At 57.9% G+C, this 23,789-nt stretch overlaps 1 protein-coding gene across 17 annotated transcripts in view; it reads left to right on the top strand.

Annotated features, from left to right (window-relative positions):
- The window catches only part of ATOSB (atos homolog B), a 37,066-nt gene that overhangs the window by 1,107 nt on the left and 12,170 nt on the right, over positions 1 to 23,789 (top strand). The window contains exons 1-5 of one of the 17 annotated variants that reach the window (XM_083816815.1): positions 2,356 to 3,588; positions 4,883 to 4,972; positions 15,541 to 15,698; positions 21,347 to 21,458; positions 21,977 to 22,093. The gene's annotated coding sequence lies outside the window, so the exon portion shown is untranslated. The other 16 variants (XM_083816798.1, XM_083816810.1, XM_083816816.1 and 13 more) reach the window with 16 other exon arrangements.

Raw genomic sequence — 23,789 nt, forward strand, 5'->3', positions numbered from 1 at the left:
GCCCCGAGCCAGGCCCCGCCCCTTCCCCCGCCAGCCAATGAGAACCCTCCCCGCGAGGGGCCGCCCCTTCCCCGCTGTCATCACACACCCGCACGTGGAGGGGGCGGGCCCCGCGCCCCTCGCGTCACCACCGCCGCGCCCTCCCATTGGCCTCCCCCACCCTCCTCTCCCCTCTCCCCCAAGCCACCTGACCAATCAGCGGCGCGGAGGCGGCCGGGGGGGCGTGGCCCCGCGGCGGACCCGGAAGGAACGCCCGGAGTCGGGGCCGCGGTGGCGGCGGCGGCGGCGCTGCTGGGTCCGGGCCGGCACCGAAGGGGTTAACGCTCCCCCCCCTCCCCCCGCACCCCCCAGCCGGTTCCGGTTCCAGAAGGTTCGGGGGGCTCCGGGCCCGGGGGGAGGGGGGCGGAGGGGGGGGTGGGGGGAGGCGGGGCGTGAGGTGAGCGGGGGGGTGGGGACGGGGGGGGCAAGGACGGGGGGTTTGGGGTTGAAGGGGTTTGGGGATGGGGGGTATAGGGAGAAGCTCTTCCTGGGGGGTTTGGGGAGAAAGGGGTGTGAGGGACGGGGGGTGTAGGGACGGGGGGTGTAGGGACGGGGGGTGTAGGGACGGGGGGGGTAGGGACGGGGGGGGTAGGGAGAAGCCCTTCCTGAGGGTTTCAGGGACAAGGGGTTCGGGGACAAGGGGTTAGGGACGAGGGATATAGGGAGAAGCCCTTCCCAAGAGTTCTGGGGACAAGGGGTTCGGGGACAAGGGGTATAGGGAGGAGGGGTTTAGGGGACAGGGAGTTTGGAGACAGGGAGTTTAGGGACAGGGGGGTTTGGGGACAAAGGGGTTAGGGATAAGGGATATAGGGAAAAGCCCTTCCCAAGGGTTTTAGGGACAAGAAGCTTGGGGACAAGGGATATAGGGAGAAGCCCTTCCTGAGGGTTTCAGGGACAAGGGGTTCGGGGACAAGGGGTTAGGGACGAGGGATATAGGGAGAAGCCCTTCCCAAGGGTTTTGGGGTCAAGGGGTTCGGGGAGAAGGGATTCAGGGACAAGAAGTATAGGAAGAAGCCTCTCCCGGGGGTTTCGGGGAGAAGAGGTTCAGGGACAAGGGGTTTGGAGACAGGGAGTTTAGAGACAAGGGGTATAGGGAGAAGCCCTTCCTGAGGCTTTTAGGGACAGGGGGTTCAGGGACAAGGGGTTCAGAGACAAGGGGTTTAGGGACAAGGGGTATAAGGGGAAGCCCCTCCCAAGGGTTTTGGGAAGAAGGGGGTTTGGGGGTCAGGGGGGTTGGAGACAGGGAGTTTAGGGACAAGGCATTTGGGGACAGGGAGTTTTGGGACGAGGGGTTCAGGGACAAGGGGGTTAGGAACAAGGGGTATAGGGAGAAGCCCTTCCTGAGGGTTTTAGGGACAAGAGGCTTGGGGAAAAGGGATACAGGGAGGAGCTCTTCCCAAGGGGTTCAGGGACAAGGGGTTAGGGACAAGAGGGAGAAGCCCTTCCTGAGGTTTTTAGGAACAAGGGGCTTGGGGGCAAGAGATGTAGGGAGAAGCCCTTCCTGAGGGTTTTAGGGGGAAGGGGTTTGGGGACAAGGGTTTTGAGGAGAAGCCTCTCCTGAGGGTTTTAGGGACCAGGGGCTTGGGGACCAGGCTTCTGGGGACAAGGCTATCGGGGAGAAGCCCTCCCCGAGTGTTTCAGGGCAAAGCGTTGCCCGGCCAAGCCCCGCCGCCGTCCTCGTCTCGCCCCGGCAGGCAGAGCGGCGCTGGCGTGAGCGAGGCGCAGGGGCCGCCGCGGGACTACGGCTCCCGGCATGCAGCCCGGTGGCCATCGCCCCTGCGGGGTCGGTGCCGTTCGGGTGCCGGGTTTTTGGGGGGGCCTGCTGGCGGAGGCACGGCTCGCCGGGGGGGCTCGGCCACAGGGAGCGAGGCGGCGCTTTGGTTTCGCTGCTAGGGTTCGTCCTGGCAGCTGCCTCGCGGCTGAGCGAAGCGCCCAGGCCGTGTGCGCTGCTGCCGGTACGTGCCGAGCTTTCCCCGTCCCTGCGTCCCCCCCGGTCCCTCGGCGTTTTCAGGTCTTGCTCCCTCCTGGGCTTGAGGAGAGGGGAGGAAGCTCCCTCCCCGGGTTCGGCTGGCCTCCGAGGGCGGGGAGGCACATCTGCACTGCTGTCTTCTTCCTTTTTGTCCAGCACCAGCGTCTAGTCCTGGCATGTCCCTGCATAGCAAAGGGCAGAGACACCCAGGCTTGATTTTTTTTATTTTTTTTCCAGGTTTTTCTCCTGATCCTGAGGATGGTTTCAGGGGTTGGGCATTGATCTGGCTCCTGAAAGTTGGTTTTCCTAGACTCCTGACGCTTCCCCAGCCCGGTACCTGCCCTTACTGCTCCGTGCCTGCCCGTGCTTGTCCCCTTTCAGTGCTAGGTCTGGTGGCATCGTCACGCACAGTGTGGAAACGCACAGTGCCTGGGGGGCAGGATGCTTTCCGGGTACAGAGCGAGGAAACGTGTCGTCTCTATGCATGTGGCAGCGGATGTAAAGGGAAGATACAAAGCTGTACGGGTTAGGAAAATGGTGTTCTGGTGTTCTGAGAAGACTGTCAGCATAGCTGCGATCGAGTTATCGGAGACTTCCCTGGCTGGAGGAATTAATGAGTCGGGTTTGAAGCAGGACAGGTGTGAAGGGCAACGCGGGCGAAATCCCAGAGGGAGTCATTTGTACGCTAGCAGATGGCTCGTGGAGGATGTCGTGGGTGATTCTGCAGCGAAAATCTTCTCCTGGAGGTTTTGCCTGGTCCCTTGCCATCTCACAGCACAGCCGGGACCCCCTCCCTCCAGCGGGTCGCGTGGGTCCCTGCCCCCGGGTAACAGCTGCGTGTTTCTGGTCTGCTCTCCTGTTTGCAGCACCTGGCAGCTCTGCTTCCTGGGGCAGTCTTCTCTGAGCAGCTCTTCGTTTGTTTTTCCATTTCTCTTGTGCTCACAGGTAAGCGAGCCAGGTTGCTGTAACCTCCAGAGAACCTGACCTCACAGCGTTTGAGGTTTGCTCTAGAAACTATTTTATTTAACTGGGAAGCTGCCTTGCACACATCTTTGTCCTCTCTTTGCTCCTCTCCTTCGTGGTCTCCTTTTCTTGGCCTCTCCAGTGCTTAGCAGACGATTAATTTTCCCCGTTTCTGTCACTGTCCCCAGCTGATTGTGAACCCTGTGATAACAGCAGCCGAGCTCGCGTGCTCTGCATCTCAGAGCTGCAGGACAGGCCGGTGGTCTGCAGCCAGAGCCGCCTGCCTGGTGGCCTGGACCACCCCCAGCCGAGCAGTGCGGTGGCAGAACAGCACTTGGATGGAAGCCTGCGGAGAAGTCCTGTGTGCTGCAAGAAGTACAGTCAGCGATTCAGCTGGAAGTGCTTTTAGTAATGAACCCATGTCCCGGGCCCGGGCTGATGCCAACACTGTGATTGTTGGAAGTTAACAGAGACGCAAAGCCCTTTGTGCAGGAGCTGAAGTGATAATCCACATCTCCTGGCCTCAGCCCACGGGGGGTGATCGCTGCCTTCCTGGGAAGGGTTTTTGCCAGTCCCTATCGGATGGATCGCCCGCGCTTCCTGTGCCACGGCAGCATGTGGGTGGCAGCTCTTCAGCCATGTCTGAGGCAATTCTTGTCCCTGGCACACTCATGCTCACAGCCTTCCGGTGTGGAACAGCAGGGAATCAGTGGAGGCTTTTAAATGTGTATACAAACGTATATATCTTATATATATTTATATGCACACGCACAAGTTGCTCTTACAAGGGCTTGTTCTGCTTGTAAGCTCTCCGAAACCATATCCCTGGTGACTTGGTGACCAGCAGCACAGCATCCCAGTGGCATCTCTCCTGGGACACTGGCACAGGTTGACCTCCCAGCTGGGTAGGTGCAGGTAACATCAAGCAGCAGCTTTCTGGGTGCCTTCACGGTCGTTTTATGGACCAGTGCAGCAGGAAGCTGGTGTGTGGGTGCCTCTGTATGTCACGGTGCAAAGGCTGAGCCCGTACCGCTGCAGAGCAGAGCATGGCTGCAGGGGAGCAGGGACTGCCCCCAGCCAGCTTTTGCTGATCATCCGAGTGACCAGGGGAGTGTGAGGCCTGGTCTGGGGGAGGCTGGTGCTGTCCTGGTTTTCAAGGACATCGCTTCTGCACAGTGCTGTCTCCGGTAGCCTGTAATTGCAATGCTGGGAGCCCAGGGAAGAGTCTTAAACAACGCCTTTGTGACAGTTTTGGCTGGCCTCGTGGAGTTTTCTATAAAGCAGTTGTCGCTTCCCCCCCTTTGCTGTAGCCTGGGAAACGCTGCAGCGTCGGGTTTGGCTGGGTCTCTTTGGGTTGCTGAGAGCGCTGAGTCCCCCCGCAGCGGTGTTTGGCCCTTCCTGCCTTGGCTGTGCCGTGAGGTTTGGTGGGCAGCCTGGGGAGAGCAGTGCAGAGGCTGAGCTTGTCCCTAAACCCTATCCCGGTGTGCCCGTGGATGTACAGGCAGCGCCCGTGTGGTGGGGCAAAGCCAAGGCTTCCCCCTGAGTTTGGGGAAGGGAAACGGCGGCAGCGACCTCAGCAGCTGTCTCTTGGATCCATCTCTGGCTCCCTGAGGGAACCAACAGCACATCTGCCTGGAGCAGTGTTGTACACGGGGTGATAACTGGGACCATGGGGGAAGGTTGTAGCCGGAGGGGTGGCTTTAGCCCGGGTGGGAGATATGGTGGGGTCTTCACGATGCTGGTGGTGCTCAGGGTCCCTCGGAGCTATGCGCAGGCCATAAAACTGCTTGGCTTGGGATGTGAGCCATCGCTGGCCAGCCAGCACTGGGGAGGTCGTCTTGGGGGTGTGGGCAGGTTATTTCTCAGATGAATTTAACGTGTACCTTTAATGTGTATCACTTGTCTTTCCAGGTGACCCAATGGAGCCAGAACCAGGAGCCCCAAGACCACGCTGCGGGTGCTGAGAGCTGCCTTTCCTGTCTGCTTCAGCCCTGTGCCCAGGTTAGCACTCATTCAATCGTTACCGGCGTCTCTTCCTTCTCCAGGACAGTTTGAGGAACGCTGTGGTTTCCTCCTGCCTCCCCTCAGTACCCCGGGGACAGCTCAGTACAGCGGGTGTCACGGAGCTGCTCACACCCCCGGGCTGTCAGGGTGGCCGAGGGAGCCTGGGTGGGTGTCACCTGCACTGCTAACACTGCTGAACACTGCACAGTCACCAGTCGGAAGCTCAAGGGCAGTGTATTTTAAACCCTTGGGAACTTGCTGTCTGTGGTGCTCGCTGAGCTTGTGCTCCTGTCCACCAGCAGCATGGAGCAGGAGGATTTCCCAGCTGCTGCTCTGCTGCTTGCTGTCCTTCAGCTGAAAAAAGAGGGCTAAGGCTTCACCCAGAGCTCACTACAGGCACGATCCTGCTTTCTGTCAGAACCAGCTGAGCTCTGCCTGCATTTTCCCAAGGCTTTGTACTTCTAGGAGGGAGACTGGCTCTCGGCCATGGTGTATCAGTGAAGAGTTTCTGGAGGACTGGTAGCCTTTGTGTTGCCACTGACCAGAGATGTGAAGGCCTCTGGGAAGGGAGCCTTCACCTGCGCTTTGGTTTTGGAGAACCGCAGCGAGGCTCTCTCTTGGCCCAGAGCTCAGGTGCAGTTTGGCCAGGAGAGGTTTCGTGGGGAAGTCGCCGTTCAGCGCACGTGACTGCCCGGGCTGCGCGGCTCTTCCTCTCGGCGTCTGCCAAGGAAGGTTGGGGCCAGGCCAGAGACAAGTGGAGGCTGGGCCTCGGGCCATCTTTTCCTTCCCGTTTCCTTCAGCCTGATGCCGAGGTGGAACCCGCAGGCAGTGAGGCAGGGGTGTAGATTCACCTGGGAGGTTAAAAGGAGGGAAGGAAGACGTCCTTCATTCCAACTCCCCGTGACATGGGGTGGTGGCAGCAGAGCTGCCCCTTCGTCCAGCTGAGGTGTGTCTGGCACTAACACCTGCTCCTTGCTGGGATCCTACATCTTCCTTGGTGATGGAAAAGAGATGTATTATGTGGCTTCGACCAGAGAAGAGGTGTATTTTGCTGGAGCTGCTTGCAGATCCCCATCCGCCAAGCTCTCAATACTCTCTCAGGGCTCACCTTCCTTGTGACAAGAGGCATTTTAACACAAGGATCACCATCTTGGATCCACTTTTTTTTTTTTTATTTAAACTTTTGACCAAATAGTTTGACACCTCCCAAGACAGCAAACCTCTGTGTATGTGTAATGCAACAGCTTCTCCCAATACCTGGCCATAGCATGAGCCTCTTCCCTCTGCCTTGGATATCACCTACCCCAGGTGATATCAGTGAGTTTATATTTGGGCTGAATTAAGTTTGTTAGCTCAGATGAGTGCAGCTGGCAGTAGTCTGGTACAGCTGGCAGACCCTTGGATAGATTTGCAGTGCCTCCATCAGGAAGGGGATGCGATGCCCTGCTGTCAAACTCAGAGCTAATAAAGCCGGGGTTAGATGTTCAGCAGAAAGTGGTCAGCCTAGCATCAGCCAGCCTGCTCTTAGCACGTTTGGGCTGCCATTGCCCCTTGGTCGTACCGGTAGGTCCTCTTTCCACTGGAAACCTCAAGGAAATGCTGCTCCCCCTCCAGGGTTGGGGCCTGGGTTCCTCGCATGTATTGGCACTGGAGTTATGCAAGGAATCCCCTCTTTGCCCTACTATCTCTGCTGCAAGGAGGGCGGGCATTCAAAGATCCTGTTCTTGGGAGTGTTGGGACAGCTGGATCCTTGTTCAGTTCTCACTGCTCCCAAGAATGGAGCAGAGGATCATCTGCTGGGGCTAATTTTAGGCCTCCAAATATTGCCGATGTCCCTCTGAGCTCCTATTTGTGTGCAGTCCTGCTATGCAAGAGTCCTGTGTACTAGGGTGTAAAGGTTTTGCAGGGGCACAGTGTGCTGGGGATTAGGAAGAACTTTGAATTCCTCACTTACCTAAAGTGTCTGAGCCAAATCCTTTCCATATCGGGTGTAGGTGTGACCCTCCTTTTTTTCAGCCTCATGCCAAGCACCCTTTGGACCTTGCTTAGTGGGTGCCCACGCATTGCGTGCCTGCAAACCATCAGCTTTCCAGCCTTTGCCTGCCAAAAACTTAGCATCCCTCTTGTTCACAGCAGTCAGTTCCTGTCACCTTGGATGGATGCATCCAGCACCAAACGCAGTTTTCCGTGAAGGCTTTGGGTGTGGAAATGCTCCGAGGCCCATGAGAGCAGGGCTCTGACCTCCTCTGCGTGGCTGCACAGCATCTGCTGCTGACATCCTCCCACCTAGCGTGGCGCAGGGTGAGGCCTCCGGGCCTCTCCCTTATCTGCACACATGCAAGGCTTCTCAGCCCCTCTGAACTTTCTGGTTTCCACCTGCTCAGGCGATTGCTGTCACGTCTTTCAGCCAAGCTGAGGTTAGCACCGAGCTCTGCCGAGTTCTGTGTCGAGACAAGATGTGGCTCTGTCGTTCTGGCCCATCTTTATTTTTAGCCTGTGTAAGACTCGTTTGATGGTATCAGAAGGAAGTTGCACGTTCTCCTGAGCTCCATTACTCATCCTGGATGAGGACCGAGGCTTTGCTAGCTTCTGCTATAACCCTCAAGTGATGTAACCCGTTGTGGTGGGCCCTGCGCGATCTGGGGAAGGGCAGGGGAGGGAGGAGCAGCGGCAGAGAGGGAAGCAGAGCTTTTAAAAGTGTTTTATCCATCTTGTTAAGTCAGTAAATGAATTCTTCTAAAGATACTGGCGGGTATCACACCTGAATGTGGCTCGGCAGGGTCCTCTGTCTTTCCTTGCATCTCGTGCCTGTGTCGGAGAGGAGAAAGGGAGAGGAGCTGTGCTCGCAGGCTGGGCTGAGTAACTGTTTAACAGCACATAGCAACAGTAGACAACAGTTTTTAGGACAGGAAGCGAATCAGGATCTTGTCTCCTGTTCAAGCCACAGCGAGGTTAAGTGCAGCAGAACAGAACTGCCTAAAGTGGAAATGGGCTGGGACCGGAGAGCGGAGACTTGCCGCCCTAGAGACCTCCACTGGGCTGCGGTGAGAGGAGCGTGGGACCTCTGTTTCCATCAAACCTGGTGCTGCCGCAAGGTAGAAGGAGCTGCAGGGGGCTTTCTGACGTGCAGAAAGCCGCACGTTGTGCTGCTGGTGACAGCGGGAGGTGGGCAGGGGCTGCGTGTCACCGCGGGGACGCTGTCACCCAGATGGGGCGATGCGCCTGGGTCCGGCGCGGGCACCGTGCCCACCTGGTGGGCCGGGATGGGGGCTTATGGGGTCCGCCTGCCCCCTCTGCCCCTTCTTTTTCCTTGGGGTTTTTTGGGAGCACGTCAAGGAGGTTTGGCGTGTGGGATGGCAGGGAGGGGACAGCAAGGCTTGGGGGAGCAGAGACAAAGGAGGGAGGCAGCGGGGCGTGCTGGGGGGATTGCCATGGCAACTCGAGCTTTCGGCAGCCTGTGCCGCGGTGCTCGAACAGCCACCGGGCCGGCCATGCATCCTGCTGCAGCCCTGGAGGCAGCCCTGGACCCCTCCTTTTGTGGGCTCGGTGCCCCCCCAGCACCCACAGCCGTCCTCCCCGGGGAGCAGCCTCGGGGCGAGCGGCCGCGGCACTTTGTCCGGCTCAGGCAGCTCCTGTTTGCTGGGGTTGAAGCCTTGAGTTGCAGAGCAGGCCCAGCCGGAGGGAAACTGGTCTCCTAAGCCCTCTCACTGAATCACGGAGGGCAGCGTGGCGTCCTGCTGCCCTTGCTCATCCTCGGTTAATCGATGTAAGTGGGTCCTGCCGTGCCTGCATCTTCCAGAGGTGCCGGGCCCCGTACCGCGCCGTCCACCTCGCGCAGCCGGTTTGCCTTGCTCCGGGGTAGCTGTACGCTGATGGGGAGCGAGCAGACACTGATGAGCCCTGTGATATGGTCTGAGACCATCCTCTGCGCAGGTAAGGGAGGCGTTGAGCAATTCTGAAGCTGCTTTCGGGCAGACCCCTTGCCAGAGGCTGGCAGAGGGCCAGCTCCTGGTACTGAAGGAAGCAGGGAACATCATTGCCACTTGCTGCATGGAGAGTAGGGGTCAGGAAGCCAGGCTCCAGCCTGGCCATAATGCGAGTGTGACTGAGACCTGACCTGTCATCTGTCAAGTGCCTAAAGCCTTGGGTGTGAGCCAGGGGAACGGGACTGGCTGGTCGCAAGCACAGCTTGCCCATCTCGACACGGATCACTGCGTGAGCTGTAAACCTCTCTCGTTACACCTTCCAAAGGTCAGTGCTCGCTGTGAATTACAGTGCTCTGCCCCCAGCCCAGCACGAGGGAGGAAGGAGCCTGCCCTGCCTTCAGAGGATGCTCTGAACTGATGCTGGTCAGACGTGGGGTTGTTACAGGACATGCATGCTGCCGTGGTGCCTGCGGTCAGGATTCATCTGGGACCAGGATGTTCAGGCAGAGCTGGAGGGGAAAGGATGCCCAAACAGCCCTACGTCTTCTGCACTGGCAGCTGGAGCTTCCTTCCCATGGGGGGAGCTGAGGCGCCGATACCTGATGTTGAGGGCAATTTCAGATCATCAGTCCGAGCACCGCTCTTAACGCACGCGACCTTCAGCACTTGGCGTAAGAGTTGGCATTGCAATATGTTACAGGCGTGGACGGTGGCAGAGTGATCAAAATCCATTGAGCCAAGCAGTAGTTCCCTCTGACCTCATTTGCACAGCCCGTTTCTTCTGATCTTTCCTCCAGACTGAGGCCCCAGGAAGTGCTATGAAATATCGTGGAGCGGTGGCAGGGCTGAGTGGATAAAGCTGTGCGGGGTGTGTGTGTGTGTTGGGGCGTGGATTGCCAGTTTCTAGGGCAGAGAGTGTTTTTTTCCATTTATACAGCACCTTGCATGCCGAGATCCTTGTCTAAGACTCGAGCTCCTGGGCGCTGTGACCCAATGAGTTATAACCGTGTCATCTTTGAAGTGCTGCTCCCTGTTTTTCTGCCTCGCCTCCTCGCCCTGCGCATTTTTAAGCGCAGCACGAAGGATCAGAAAAGCCCCAAGGCAGCGGGGTCACATCGGCTCCCGATTCGGGGAGGAGTTAGGTGCTCAGTGCTGGAATAAGCATTTAGGGAGAGGCGGCCAAGAGAGATTTCCTCCTGGCTGAGCTGCGGCGCTGAGGTTCGGAAAGTACTGTGTGTTACGTGCTGCGCTCTGCTGCCATCGCCTCGGCGGCTTTGGGACACGCATGCCTGCATGGAGCCAGATGGGGACACTTTGTTGAGGAGCATCACTCTGATAAAATGGACGGTGACCTTTTGGACATCAGGAGCAACAAGCGTGGTGCTGCTGCTGAAAAACCGCTGGGGATTTCAGTAGGGACATGAGGAATCATTGTGTCCGGAAGAAAACTTTGCCTCGGTGGGCACTGCTACCTGCATTCCCTAAATTGTGAAAGATAGGCAAGCCCAGTGGTGCTGTACAGATTGCCCTGTCTGGAAGATGCATAAAGGAGATTCTGCAAGAGCCAACTTTTTGTTCAACTGAAACCTGGGGGAAGCACGTCTGGACCCACTGCGCTGGGGTTTTCTTGCTGCCAGCCAGCAATGCTGTGGCTGTGCGGTGAGGGCATAGCACAAACAGTTAGCAGGCACTTGTGTCCCTTCTGTACCGTGCTTCCCTTGCTGATGGGATTAGACTGGGCCAGCGGTGTGCAAAGGGTAATTCCTCAGGTCCTCTCTGCCGCAGCTGCCAGCAAAGGAAAGCACTTGTGGCATCAAGTGGCAGGTCTGAGCTTTCAATTCATCTTCTAGGAGCCTGCAAGAGCCAAAAATATTATCAGGCTTTGAGGAACTGGAATGTTCTCAGACTTTTTGTCTCGGGCCCGTCGGCCTGCCTCTCCCTGCGGCTGCTGGTCTGGGTTCTAAAGGTATTTGCAGCAATTTGTCCTGGCCGGGTGATAAAACTTGATGGAGAGAGCCAGAAGTCCTGGCACCAAGCTGCCAGCCTGAAAGTGCTCCTCTGGCTGCTGTGCCTGTTTCCTGCAGCCGAAGGGCTGCTTCGTGGCTTGGATGTGTGGAGGAAGCAGGCTGCAGATTGGAAATAGCCTCTCCCTTTCTCCTCTGCAGCTCTCTTCCTGGCAGCTCAGTAAGAGTGATTTATTACCGATAACAGCTCTCTCTCATTCTGTTTCCCTGCACTATCTTACTGATAGAGTAACCGAACAAAACGCAGCGATGCTTCCTGTAGGAAGCTGCTGTCAGAGGCCTGTCGTGTAGCAGAGGCTGGAAGCAAGGAGGAGCAGTTTACGAGGAAATGCCTGTGTTCGTTTCTCGGGAAGGAAAAGGCATCTCACCCCTGAAAGCGTCCTCACAGCCTAACCCCAAATGTCGCTGGTGGAGCTGCATCAGCGTGAGCAGTGCTGAGAATGCTGCCCTCCACAGCCTGGGAAAGGTGTGACCAAGGTGGTGGTACAAGGAGAAAAGTCGAATTCTGTTCTGTAAGTGAACCTCCAAGAGGAGTACCAAAAAGAAAAGGTATTGCTTTTATACATCCTTGTAAGGAAAGAGCAGGGAATTTCCTTCAGAGTGAGCTTGTCTGAAACTTGATATGTCTCAGATGTGTGTTAAGAGAGAAATGAAAAGATTGCGCTATAAAGCGATAGGGGATAATGAATTTAATCTAATATGTTGTGCCCTGGGAAGCAGAGCTGGGGCAAGGATATTGGCAGTAACATTATGCTTTGTGTGGCAACAAAAGCAAATGCCACCTGAATGCATGTCCCTAGGAGGGTGAAGGGGTTTGCTCTGTAGGGTCCCCGGGAGGGTGGAGCAGGACCAGGGGACAGGAACCTGGGCGAAGATGCTGGGAGATCTGTAGATGAGAAGTGCCCGATAGCTGTGTATCTTCCTGCAGTGTGAGCTTTGTGTTCCCATTTGGCAGCTCTGGTGAACCGGACAGCAACGCTGGGCTCTTAACTTCACTGTGGTCATGATAAATGCAGCAGAGAAAGAATAACTTGAATAACATTAGTGAAATGTCTGAACTGGAGTCTAAATGATCGAATCTTTATCGTTAGTCTGTGTCTTTACAGAGTAGATGGATGGTGATCCAGCCCCCTACCAGCCTTCTGGGAGCCAGGGCACTCTTCTGTTTTATAATGCAGTCTCTGAGAGTCTAATTTTTTTGGTTTCTATGTGATATTATCTTTTCTTGGCTGAGTTACGTGCACCTGCTGTATGCTGGGGTTGTCAGAGGGCAGGATCCCCTAATGCTAAGTGAACGACTTTTTTCTTGAGGTTTGTTTGGCAGAAAGCTGCTGTTTTCCCCCCATTTACTGACGGGCACCGCTGCGATTTCTTGCCCCTCCTGCAGGAGCAGCAGGGCCGCTTCGGGCCAGGCTGAGTGGTGCAGAGACCAGGAGCTTTCCGTGCCACAAAGATGCTGCTGTGCCTATGCCCTCCTGCTTGACACCCTGCACCTCCCACCCCGTCCTGCAGGGGTGCACTGCACTGCCCCTACAGCAAAGACATCCCTCACCAGGGGCTGGCCAGTGACGGGATGACAGCCTAATGTGGGCCACACCATCCTCACCCTGCTCCCCAGTGCTGGGTGCTGCCCATCTGCTCCTTTTCCCCGGGGCAGGGACCGCACGCCGTGCCTCGGTTTCCCTGTGAGGCAGGGAGGGACAGAACCAGACTGGTAAGGGGTGGAGGGGAAGTTGCAGCAGCCGGTAGGAAATGGCATTTTGGGGTGCTGCAAGGTGGCCCTGCCCCATCCTGTCTGTAGAGGAGGTGTTTTTGGGGTGCTGTGGCGCGAGCTTGCCCTGCCTGCTGTGAGGGTGGCGTTTTGGGGTGCCGCAAAGCAGCTCTGCTCCGACCCAGCCGCAGAGCTGGCATCTCTGGGTGCTGCAGAGCAGCCTTGCCCCACGCTGCCTGCTGCCATGCCGGGGATCCTGCCAGGCTGGGGATTGCTGGCTGCATCTCCCATCTCCTCTGCTCACCCATGTGCAAGGTGTTAAGATCACGGGTGGTCCCGTGGCCCTGCTTCCACCAGTATCTGACTCACGGGTTGCTGCTGGGGCACGGGTCAGAGCTTACCTGCTCAGGAGGAGTCAGGAGTGCTCTCTCCTACGTGCAGGCTGCAGCGGGAGCTCCGTGGCATCCCTCGCTGTCCGTGCTTTGCAGCTTGGGGCAGAAGCAGAGGGGTCCTTGCAGGAGTGATGAGAGGAGCACACGGTCCTGCTGCTTCCTTCCTCACCCCTGTTCCTGTTTTGCGGCCCCAAATCCGCCTGCTTGTGGCACGGATTGTAATTAACCTACTAAACTGGGGACAGGCACTGTACAGAGCTGCAAACCCTTCCCACCCCAGTGTCGCTGCAGCAGCGTGGGGCAGAGTCCCCACAGGCACTGCTTGGCGGTGTATGATATTGAGGATGCGGGTGAGGATGGTCGAAGGGGTCTTGTTCCGCATCCTGCAAGCCTCCAGCAGATTGTCAGCACAGCTCTTCCGTAGGTCCCGTGGCTGTTGGAACCTGCCGTGCCTCTGTGAAGCACTTTGTATGTGAGGCAGTGCCCCAAGGGTTAAGCCACGGTCGTGGGGCAGGGTTTGTAGCAGGAACAAAGAGGGCTTTTAAAGTTGGGATAGGAATAGAGGGAAGGGATTGAGCCTTTCCCAGTGTGTTGAATTACAAAGGTCATGGAGACCCCTTTGCTGGGAGCCAGCAGCAGTTGAGGTCCCTGTTGGAAGTGGGGCAGAGAGAGAGGAGGTTGTGGAAAACGGTGACAGCGAGTTCTTGGGGAGCTTTAAGACCAGAGTGAAAACTCAATTGTATCCCGAGACAAATGAGCACTGAACACAAGGCTGGGAGCCGGGGGGCCGGGATTGTCTGCTCAGTTCAAACCTTCCGTCCTGACGTTTTGGGGTGGCTCTGTTTTGTTTTTTCCCCTGTATCTCACTCCTTGATGTGAAAGTGTTTAAGCTGTGCTATTCCCACCCCTGCTTTTGAGGCTGTTAGTGAACGTGTCAAGCATCCTTTCTGCAGTGGGGAATTGTTTTGCTGACTGGGGAGGCTGAGAGGGAAGGACCCAGCAGCACATCGGGGTGTCTGGGTACCCCGATCAGGGTGGGAACACACAGCTGAAATGATCAGGGCAAAGATAGCAGGAGCTTCTGTCTGAAGGAGTGGGGGTTAAATGCAGGGGGACAGTCCTGCTGGGAAGGATCCTGGTGTAAAGTTAATTGGAACAAAGGAGGAAGAAGGAGCCCTTGTCTGCTGGAAGGAGACCAGCTTTCGATCCATGGGGAAGTGGTGAGGCTGTCTGGGCTGAACAGACCACACTGGGGCACACACGTATCTTGTAAGTGCTATCCAAAAGTGTGGGGCAAGGGGGCACTTGCAGCTGCCCCGCACATAGCAGCTGGATTTGTGGCATCACCCGTGCAGCCAGTGCTGGGGCTGCTCCCTCCTGCTCTGCGCCAGTGAGTGCTGCAGGGTGAGCAGAGGGTGCAAGGCAATGCCTGCGAGGGAGGCCCTCTCCAAAATGCAGAAGGGAGCCTGCAGGCACGTTTTGCTTTGTCAGAAGGCTTTTATATGCCTGCCCAGGCTAAAAGTGGATTTTTGCACGTGTAGTTCAGCAGGAAAGCCTAAGCCTGGTTGCTTTCCTATCCTGGCCTCCCTGCTTAGCGTCATCTGCGCTGGGTGCCCTGTGGGGCACAGCAGCAGAGGGACCAGCAGAAGAAGCAAGGGAAGGGATGGATGGCAGAAACCTCCACTTCCCTTCCCACAGCAAGGTGGGAAGAGAGCACAGCTTGTTTCCATCCCGAGCCTCGGCCGGTGCGAGCCAGCCCACCCAGGATGTGTACGGAGGGCTGCAGGATGTGCTGAGTCAACAAGAGCATCCCTTTGCACAGGGAGGTTTGGTCGGGGCTGCCAAGACAATAGGGGTTTGCAGCTTGCAGGAAGGGTGAGCGCCAGCTGCAAGCCACACGGTGGGCTTTCCAATTTTAGCAAACTCAGATTTGTGTTACTGACCAGAAAAGGAAGCTTTGTCCTTAAAACTTGCAGGCTGGGTTAGCAGGCGCTTGGCCATTCAACTCCATCCCTCGCCACGGGTACGCTCCCTAATCTAAGCTTTTATTTAAAGAAATTCCACGTCTGGTCCTTACATTGGATCGGATGACCTTGGATGTGATTTTTGGAACAAAGGGCTGATGCTTCACTGGGCTCTGTCTAGGAGATGGAAAGTGGTCCCAGGGAATGCTCCATGAGTGCTGGGTGCCAGCTCCAGCTATTTCATCTCCCTGAGTCCTGGCAAGAGGAGATGCTGGGAGGGGAACCGGCTCTGTTACAGCCTCTGTCCTCGTGCTGGCTACTCTGGCTGGGTCGCTGCAGCCACCAGCTAAGTTAGCAGCCTTGTGGCTGCTCTGTTTTTTTCAGTCACTGTGAAGGGAGATGTGGGGAGTACAGAGCCACTGTGGGAAGGGGAACCCAGAAATGAAAGGCTTGGTTTGGGGCTCCTGGAGATGGTAAATGTCCTCTGTTGACCTTGGTAGATGGCTCATTGTCAGACTAGCAATCCGTGTGCCTGCCCTTGTTAACAGGAACCGTTTCAGCAGAAGCATCAACTTCACGTACTTCTCGCTGCTTAGCATCTGCATTCAGAAAGCCTGAACTTCTCCCTCTGTCGTTGCCCCAAATCCTCACTTCTCACGCTGCCCTGACGTCACCTGAGCAGCAGAACCATGCCACTGACTTAAAGGTGGGTGAATAAATCTCTCTGCTGACAGTTCCCAGCTTGCTGCCCTGATGTGCACTGTTTCAAGGCAGTAAGGTCACTGTCACTGTACTTTGAAGGGATGCTCTGTCACTCTTTAGCCACGTGGGCTGCATAAGGGGGGGCACAAGAGAGTTAAAAGGGATCCCTTGGCGTGGGAGGGATGTCAGAACTGAGAGCAGCGTGGCTGCTTCCCCTCTGATCCTCTCCCCAGCCTGGCTGAAGGGTGCTATGGTGTTACACCTCTGTTACTCACAAATGGGGCACCATCAGGACACTGTTACCATCAGTCTCAGATCGAAGCAGTGCCCCTGCATGTAGGGCACGTTCTTGTTTAAAAGCTCGTGTAGGTTTTCTGTGCTCTCCTAGCCTCCCCAGGGCTTATCAGGAAGCCCTTCTTTTCAGAGCCTGCTTTCAGCACATGCATTTATATTGCTGGGCCTGTCCTGCTGGTGGCTGCTGGTTTGTTCAGGTGCTTACCCGGTGCTGTGACCTTGGTGGCACCGTGACCGCGGTGTTGGCTGTGCCTTTGGCCGTGCTGATAGCACACGGTGAGCACTGCGCATCTCCCACACTGCTGCCCCTGGGGGCACCCTGGGGAGCAAAGCATCCTGATGGGAGCCTGCAGGAGAAGCCGTGGGGCTTGTCTTGGTTCTCTTTGCCCTGAGAAGGCAGATTTTCTCAGTGGGAGATGGATCCATGCGGCTGCAGCAGGGAGAGGCACGGCTCCGCAGCCCAGGCGTGTGCATGGATCCGTGTCTTCCCTGCGTGCCTGCTCTCTCTCGCACGCTCCTTGATGGATGTGCTCTGCTCTGCAGAGCTGCTCCCCAGCAGGAGCAGTGATGGGCGATCTGCCTTTTGTCACCTCTGGCTGCTTCGGTCCCTTCCAGAGCCTGAGGTCAGCCAAGGAAGCTCTCCACCCCGCAGAGCCAAACTGGGAAGAGGTGCAGCACGGGAGCACACACATCGGGCTGTGCCCAAGGCAGGTCCGCCGGGTGTCCCTCCAGCAGCCAGAGGTGGGGTCAGGCTGCCAGAGGGCTGATAAAACCACCGGGTTTTCCTGGAAGGCAGCCTCGGAGCCCGGAGGAAACCCACCCCCAGCCTCCTCGCTCCTTATCTCGGCCGTGCTCGCGCATGGCAGCGCTCCCACTCCTGGCTGGCCCCGCCGCCCCAACGTGGCCTCGAGCCAGCGCTGCGGGAGGAGGGGGGTTTGGCACCGCTTCCCCTGCCCTGTTTGCTGCCTCACCGAGCTTGTGGCATTGCCCTGACGCCCGCAGCTGGCTGTGGTAAAATGGGTGAGTCAGGCAGGAGGAGGGGGTGAGTCAGAGGGGGGTGAGTCAGCGGGAAGCAGAAGGCAGGTGCTGTCCCAGGGCTGTCGGGGAGCCCAAAGGTCTGGCAGCCCGTGCCAGGTACCCCCAGGAGCTGGGGGAGCCTCAGGGCTCTGGAAGCAGAGCGGTGGAGGCGGGGGAGGATTCAGCTCGGCCGTGTGCTGCACTGGGCCTGGGTGAGCACTGCACCGGGTCCCTGCTCATGTCTCACTGCCGGTACGTGTCCGTGTCCTTGGAGGCACTGCCAGAAGGACCGGAGACGAGCACTGCAGGGGAGCAAAGCGATGTCAGGGCAGCCCAGCCTCTGGTGAGCAGGGTGAATCCTTGTCCCAGGACTCAGTGGGGCGTGCAGCTGCCTTGGGCAACCTGAGCAGGTCTCTGTCCTGGCCGGATCCTGCCCAGTAACCTTCCCCTCCACACTAAGAGAACGGGAGAGGCAGGATGGAAAAAGGAACGGTCCCTGCTGGGGCAGAGAGGGCTAAGAGGTAGGTCTGTGCTAAGCCAGGGGGAAGAGCTGGGCTGGGGAGGATGCTGTGCAGATCTGGGCCACAGCTGCAGAAATCCCCTGTGGGATCTGTGCCCCTCTGGCACTGCTGCAGACCCTGGGGGGTGTCCTCGGGGGGTCGTGGATGGCTGCTCACCTTCTCCAGCTCTGGGCTGTTTAATTTCTATCTAGCCCAGCTGGTCTCTGCTGAGTTTGACTCCTGGTGGTCCTGCTCATCACGGCTGAGGGCAGGTCCCCCATGGGAACGGTGGAAGTAGGGCCAGCAGTGAAAGCAAATCACTGTGTATTTAGGGCTAAGCTTCCTGAAGCAGGCATTTGGGATTCCCACCTAGGTATTTTGCAGCAGGTGCTGAAATAGGTAGTCGGTATCTCTGACAACCAGAGACATGGATCAAATATTTGAAGGGAAAATACCCCCCGCTGGTCTGTGTTTGGGGGAGCCTCTTGTTTCAACATCCCTAAGGTCTTATAGGCTTGCAGCCAGCTCCAGGTACCTCCTGTCCTGCCTGGTTTTACCCTTGGCTGGGAGGGATGGAGATCAACAGGCGCCAGCATCCTCCAGAGACACCCAGGAGCCCTGGCCCTGTGTCGTGTCCATCACCTGCTGAGCCTGCTGGAGGTGAGGAGGGGAAGGGAAGGGCAGGCAGGCTGCTGAGTTGTGCCTGCTTGCAGGAGGCTCCATCTGGGGCAGGAGGTGGTGGTGTGCCTCCCTGCCACGGGTGACAGCTCCCTCCTGCTGGCCAGCTTCTCAGCCCCTTGAGCTCAGTCTCTGCAGATTAACCTTTTGCCCCATTCCTCCTGCGGGGCTTCCTCCTGCCTGGGAGGTTTTGGGCTCCAGGCATGTTGGGGTGAGCGAAGATGAGGCCGTGGAGGTGATGAGGGGCTGGAGGACAGGAGAGGAGCAGTCAGAGCAGCAGGTCTGTGCAGCCTGGGAGAGGGAAAGGGGTATCACCGCTGTCGGCAGCTGCCTGGTGTGGCTTTGGAGAGAAGCCGGAGCCTGGCTCTCCTGGGAAGTGCCCAGGAACAGGATAAGAGGCAGCGGCACAAGATGCATCAAGGGAAATTCCAATTAGATATTAGGAAAAATATTTCCCCACAAGGGCAGTTGAACTCTGGAGCAGGGCCCAGAGAAGGGGGAGCAATCTCCAAATTCGGAGAGCCTCAGCCCTCGGCAGGGACAGCCCCCGAGTGACTTGCTCGAGGTTGGCCCTGCTCCAAGCAGGATTGGACCGTGAGGTCCCTTCCTACCTGCATCGCTGCCTGGTCCTGCAGCCCTCGGGGCACCTAGCAGTGTAACAGCTCACGGTCTGTTGGGCTGACGTGGTTGTAGGTGCACAGAGGGCTCGGAGGTTTGTTTGTCCATCCCCTGGCCGTGGCACAGCAAACACCAGCCCTTCTCCTGGCTTGGTTCACTTCAGCCATGCAGTACCTGCAGTGCTGGGAACAGAGGTGCTGCAGCATCACCCAGCTCATTGCTTTACCCCTACCTATCCCAGCTGGAGCACCCTTTTCCCCAGAACACCATGCTATTCCCTCCCTGCTCAAGCATTAAAGGCCAGTCTCTGATACCACAGCGGTAAAGCACAGGGCGATAAACCACCTACTCTTTTCCTCTGGGAGCATGGAGCTGTGGTCTGCAGGGGGATGCTCGTGCTTTCGGGGCCTGGAGTGGATGCCAGCCTCCGGCTCCACAGCTGGAGGGGCTCCAGGGTTATCTTCCCCGTGGTGCCTGACCCAGGCCCAGAGACGGTGACAACTGGAGGGGGAAGTCACCAGTAGTCTTTTTAAAGTAGTCTTTTTAAAGGCTCCAGCTGCCTGACCATCCCAAGCAGATAGGGAGCAGATGGAGGCTGAGATGAGCCCAAAGGACTGTCTGGAAAGAATTACTTGCTCCCAGTATTTTCTGTTTCTTTGCCAGCCTTTTATTCTCATGGCTGCTCTTTTTCTGATCCTGTCCTTCTGCGAGGCTGGCTGCTGGCAGCTTCATCAGCCTTGTCTCCAGAAACAGCTTCGCTCTGCGATTTATTGAGTCTCCTAGCTTTGACCCTGCTGTCTGATGCTCCAGAAGCCTGAGTCCCGCGTGCAAGTGCCAAAAGGGTTTTTAGTGCTTTCCCTGTCCTGTCTGCAAGAGTAACAGAGCAAAGGGGGCTGCGTGTAGCCTGGGCAGAGCTGACCTGCAGCAACAGCTACATGTGCCTCCCCATCTGGCAGAGGATGCCCCTGGCATTTAGGCTCTCCAGACACTTTCATGTGGGTTTTCAAGGTCTAGGACATTCCCATGAGCCCGCGTTTGTCCCCAGCGCCCTTCTTAAGTTGCTCATCTCAGCCTTTCCCTTGGGCTCATTGCTGCTGGGCTGCGACTCGGTGCAAGCGCTGCGCGCTCCCTTCCCCTGACCGCCTCTCTGTGCCATCTGCTTGTTGCTCAACCCTGCTCTGGGTCCTGTTGCGTTACTTGGATGTCCCTGCTACAACACTCACGCATCGGGAGCAGCGGGGTCCACTGATCTGAGCCAACAGGCCCCTGAAATCTCTTCCCAGCTGTGTGGGTAAGTTACTGCGTGGCCGGGGACTCGCTGGTGCCTGGTGGTCCGTGAAGAGCTCTCGGTTCCTTCGCGGTCTCCCGATGAACATCATATATGGGGGGATGTCTGTGTCCCCTGTGACATAGCTGCCACCAGGGCTGGTGTTTTGGACCTGCTGGTGATGGTTAAGCTGCTTTCTGAGATCTCTGAGCTGTAGCAGCGCAGCAAGCCACAGACTGCTTAGGGGGGGGTCTTCGTGTTGTAAGGACAGATGTGGGAACTCGTGTCTTGTGCAGGGGGCTTGTCTGACATGGCTGTGTCTTGAACCCAGCCCTGTTTGCTGTCACCCCAGTGATGATGCAGGATGCTGATATGCAGGCGCCCCAGTGCTGTGCGGTCCCTGCAGGCTGCACCTGCCGGTGTGCTGGTGCTAGCCCCTGGGCAGGTCCTCTGCCACCAAAACATGGGCCTTGGTGCCCTCAATGCTGCCATCTCCATCCAACACCTCCGTCCCGAGGCCGTCCCCACTGCATGCAGCTGCAGGATGCACTGGAGGTTTGGGGCTGTGGACCAAGGGGTTCGGGGGTTCCATGGGGTGAAGCAGGAGGTGGTGCTGCCCCACTGGCTTGAGTATGCCTGGAAGCAGGCATCCCAGGCCCTCTTGTTGTGCTTCAAAGAGGCTTGTGAACTCGTGTATTTGCTTGGGCAACAGTGGGGAGTGTTCAGATGACAACTGTGGCACCCTTTTCCTAATGCCAGCAGAGAGTTTCTCTCTTATCTTCAGTCCTCACTGGAAGGAGAGATTTTTGCCTTTCCCTGACAAGACACGGGACGTTGAATTCATGGTGGAAATGCCCCTTCCTCGCAGCAGCCCTCCTGGACACATCCAGTTCTTTACAGTCAAACACCTCCAAAGCCTCACCCTGAATTTATTCCCAGCTTGTGTCACTGCGCTGGCCTTCACAGCCTTGAGACTTCCTAAATCGCAGCTGGAAAGGGATGAGTTAGGTGGGGGTGCAGGTGGTATCTACTCCTCCTGTGCCACATAGACGTCTAGCACGGGGAGTGGAAGACATGCTGGATGTCCCTGCAGCTGCTGCCGCCTTATCTGCAGGCTGCAGCTTCGTGACGCCGAGCCGGGTGCCGGTGCCCAAGCACCTCCCTTGGAGGGCTCTTACGGTAAAAGGAAGTGTATCGCAAGAGGGGTTGCGGCGAGCAAGGACGCTTCCCACGGGGTCAGCGCTGCGTGCACAATCCTTTCTGCCCTCCTCACCGCAGGCGCTTCACCTGCTCCATCTTCCAATCTGTAGCTTTGACACCTGCGCCCAGAGTTGCTCCGGGTAATGCAGCATCTCCGTGACTTTCTGCGACGTGGTGAGCAGCAGGGCAGGTAGGGGAAGGTGACACTGCTGGGGCTCTGCCAACTGGGGACTTGTCACTGGGTCTGGTGGGGTGTGTGTGAGGAGGCTCAGGCTGGTGGGGCTGTAGGAGGGCGGCAGTAGGGGATGTGGGGAGATTGGTGTGGGCTATGGTGAGAGCTGCAGAGATCAGGAGGGAACACGGCTCATGTAAGGAGCTGAGGATACGGGGGACACGCCGGGGGTGCACCTAAACAGGGTCTGATGGCTGCGGAGGACAGGGATGTGGGGTGAGAGTGAAAATCAGCATGCAGCAGGGGATGCAGAGCCAGGCTGCCGGGCAGAGGATGTGGGGAAGGTGAGGATGCGGGATCAGGCAGTGTGGGTGGCTGCAGGGAGTCGGGGCACGGTGAGGAGGAAGGTGGACGGCTGTGGTTGTGTGCGGAGGTGGCCGGGGGTGGGTGTTGACTGAGGGAGAAAAGAGGGGGCAGCTGAGGTGTGAGCAAAGAGGTTTCCATCACCCACTGATTGCCGTGCTGACATCCCTCAGCTTGCAAAGCCTCAGCCCCCAGCCCCAGAGCACCCTGCCAGGGGCTTACGCAGCACCGAGGAGCCCGCTCAGGTCATGCTGCCCTGCGAAAGGGAGCGGACAGGATGGGAGTTAACAGTAAGTGATTTGCCTTTCCTTTAGGGTCAAGTTAAGCAGGTCAGGATAGAGTTCCCCAGGGCTTCTAATGCAAGAATAACCAACCCCAGGGTGTTTTTCCTCCTCTTGGCACATCAGATAGTCAGGCCGAGAGGACTGTTAATCCTCATGTTTGTGCTTCACTTAGCGTGGTGACGACCTAGTCCTGCTTGGAGCTGGCGGATGCCTCCCTTGGACAAGTGTCCTGCTGAACACGTGGCAGCACGTAGGTGCCCCGGTCATGGCCATTGTGCTTCAGCAGACGTGGTCCCTGCCCTTTGCCAGGACCCATGTGGCTTCCTGCAGCCATCCTGCGAGCTTTGTAAGCACAAACAGTGGGAAATTTCCCATCGGTTCCAGTTGGCACTGGGGTCTGGGACAGAGCCACCAGTCTGTGCGGTCACACAACGGCCGCAGTCCCCGCTCCCTGGGCTGCCACCCACGGGACCAGCGAGGGGACAGGGAGGGCACCTGCCCTCGTGTCCCTGTGTGGGGTGGCACTTCTTTTGTCACCCCGGGGTAACCACCACCGCAAGGTCAACTCCGGAGTGTGCACGGTGCTGAACTCCACAAATTCTCCTCGCCATAAAACTTGCACGCATGGTGCTGGCTGCACTTTCCCCTCGGGAGCGGCGGCACACAGCGGTGGTTACCCCGAGGTGGAAAGACACGGCGTTTGACGAAGCGAAGCCAGCCCGGAGGAATTTTCCCCTTGTGGCCAGCTGTTGTCCTGGGCCTGGCTTGCGTCCTGCAGCACTTCCCACCCCACACGTCCTCGGGGAGGGGACCGGGGCCGGCCCACCCTCCGTCCTCCCTCCGCCGGGCGAGCGGGTGCCACGGTGGGCTCGCGGGGGTGAGTAGCTGCGGTGCAGCCCGTCAGCATCCTGCTGCCTCCGCAGGGATCCTCTTGGGCAGCGGAGAGTTTTCCCCACCCCCAGCTCTGCTGCCGCTGCCTCTTTGTTTTCTGGCAGAAGCCTCCGTGCCTTTTCATCGCCGTTGAGGCGCTGAGCAGGAGCTTGCATGTGCCGTGAGCGCGTCTCGCCGGGGACGTGACGTGGGCTGCCAAGCTTGCTGGGCTGCGCATCGCCCCGCGGGGGCTGGCGGGCGGCTCCGGGGGTCTCCTTCCCATGGGCTGCCCCTCTGGCCGAGCAAGGCTTCGAGGCCGCCGCTTTCCTCCGATAAACCTCCTGTCTCGTTGGCAGCGCTTCTGCACCTTGCCACAAGTGGAGTAAGTTGGATGGGGAGGGGACGGTCCCCAGCTGGGCTCCACGCGGGGCTCGCCGTCGCGGTCCTCCCCGTGCCATCACTCCTGCTGGGCAGACACCTGAGAGGAGAGCGGCGCGGGGGGCTGCGGATCCGGTGGCGGCGGCTGAGGATTGCGTGTGCTGCGCCTGCCTCTCCGCGTATTTGATCTCCCGACTTCCAGCGGGGACTGAATTCCTGTGCTGGATTCTGGGCTCGGCTCTTGTGAAAGGATCCAATTATTTCAGAGCTTTGAGCATCTCCATTTGCTGCCCATATTTGCAGCGCCCGGGTCTGCGCTGGCTGGAATTCCAAGTGATTAACGTGAGTGTGACATCCCTCCTAGGGGTGTTATCTTTGCTCGCTGTCCCCCACCGCCCCCCTTTTCCTCCTCCAGCAGCCAGCGTGCGAGACAGGCAGGCAGAGACAAAGGTCT

This window comes from Anser anser, assembly GCF_964211835.1.
Source record: "Anser anser genome assembly, chromosome: Z".
In the NCBI taxonomy this organism is placed as follows: Eukaryota; Metazoa; Chordata; class Aves; order Anseriformes; family Anatidae; genus Anser; species Anser anser.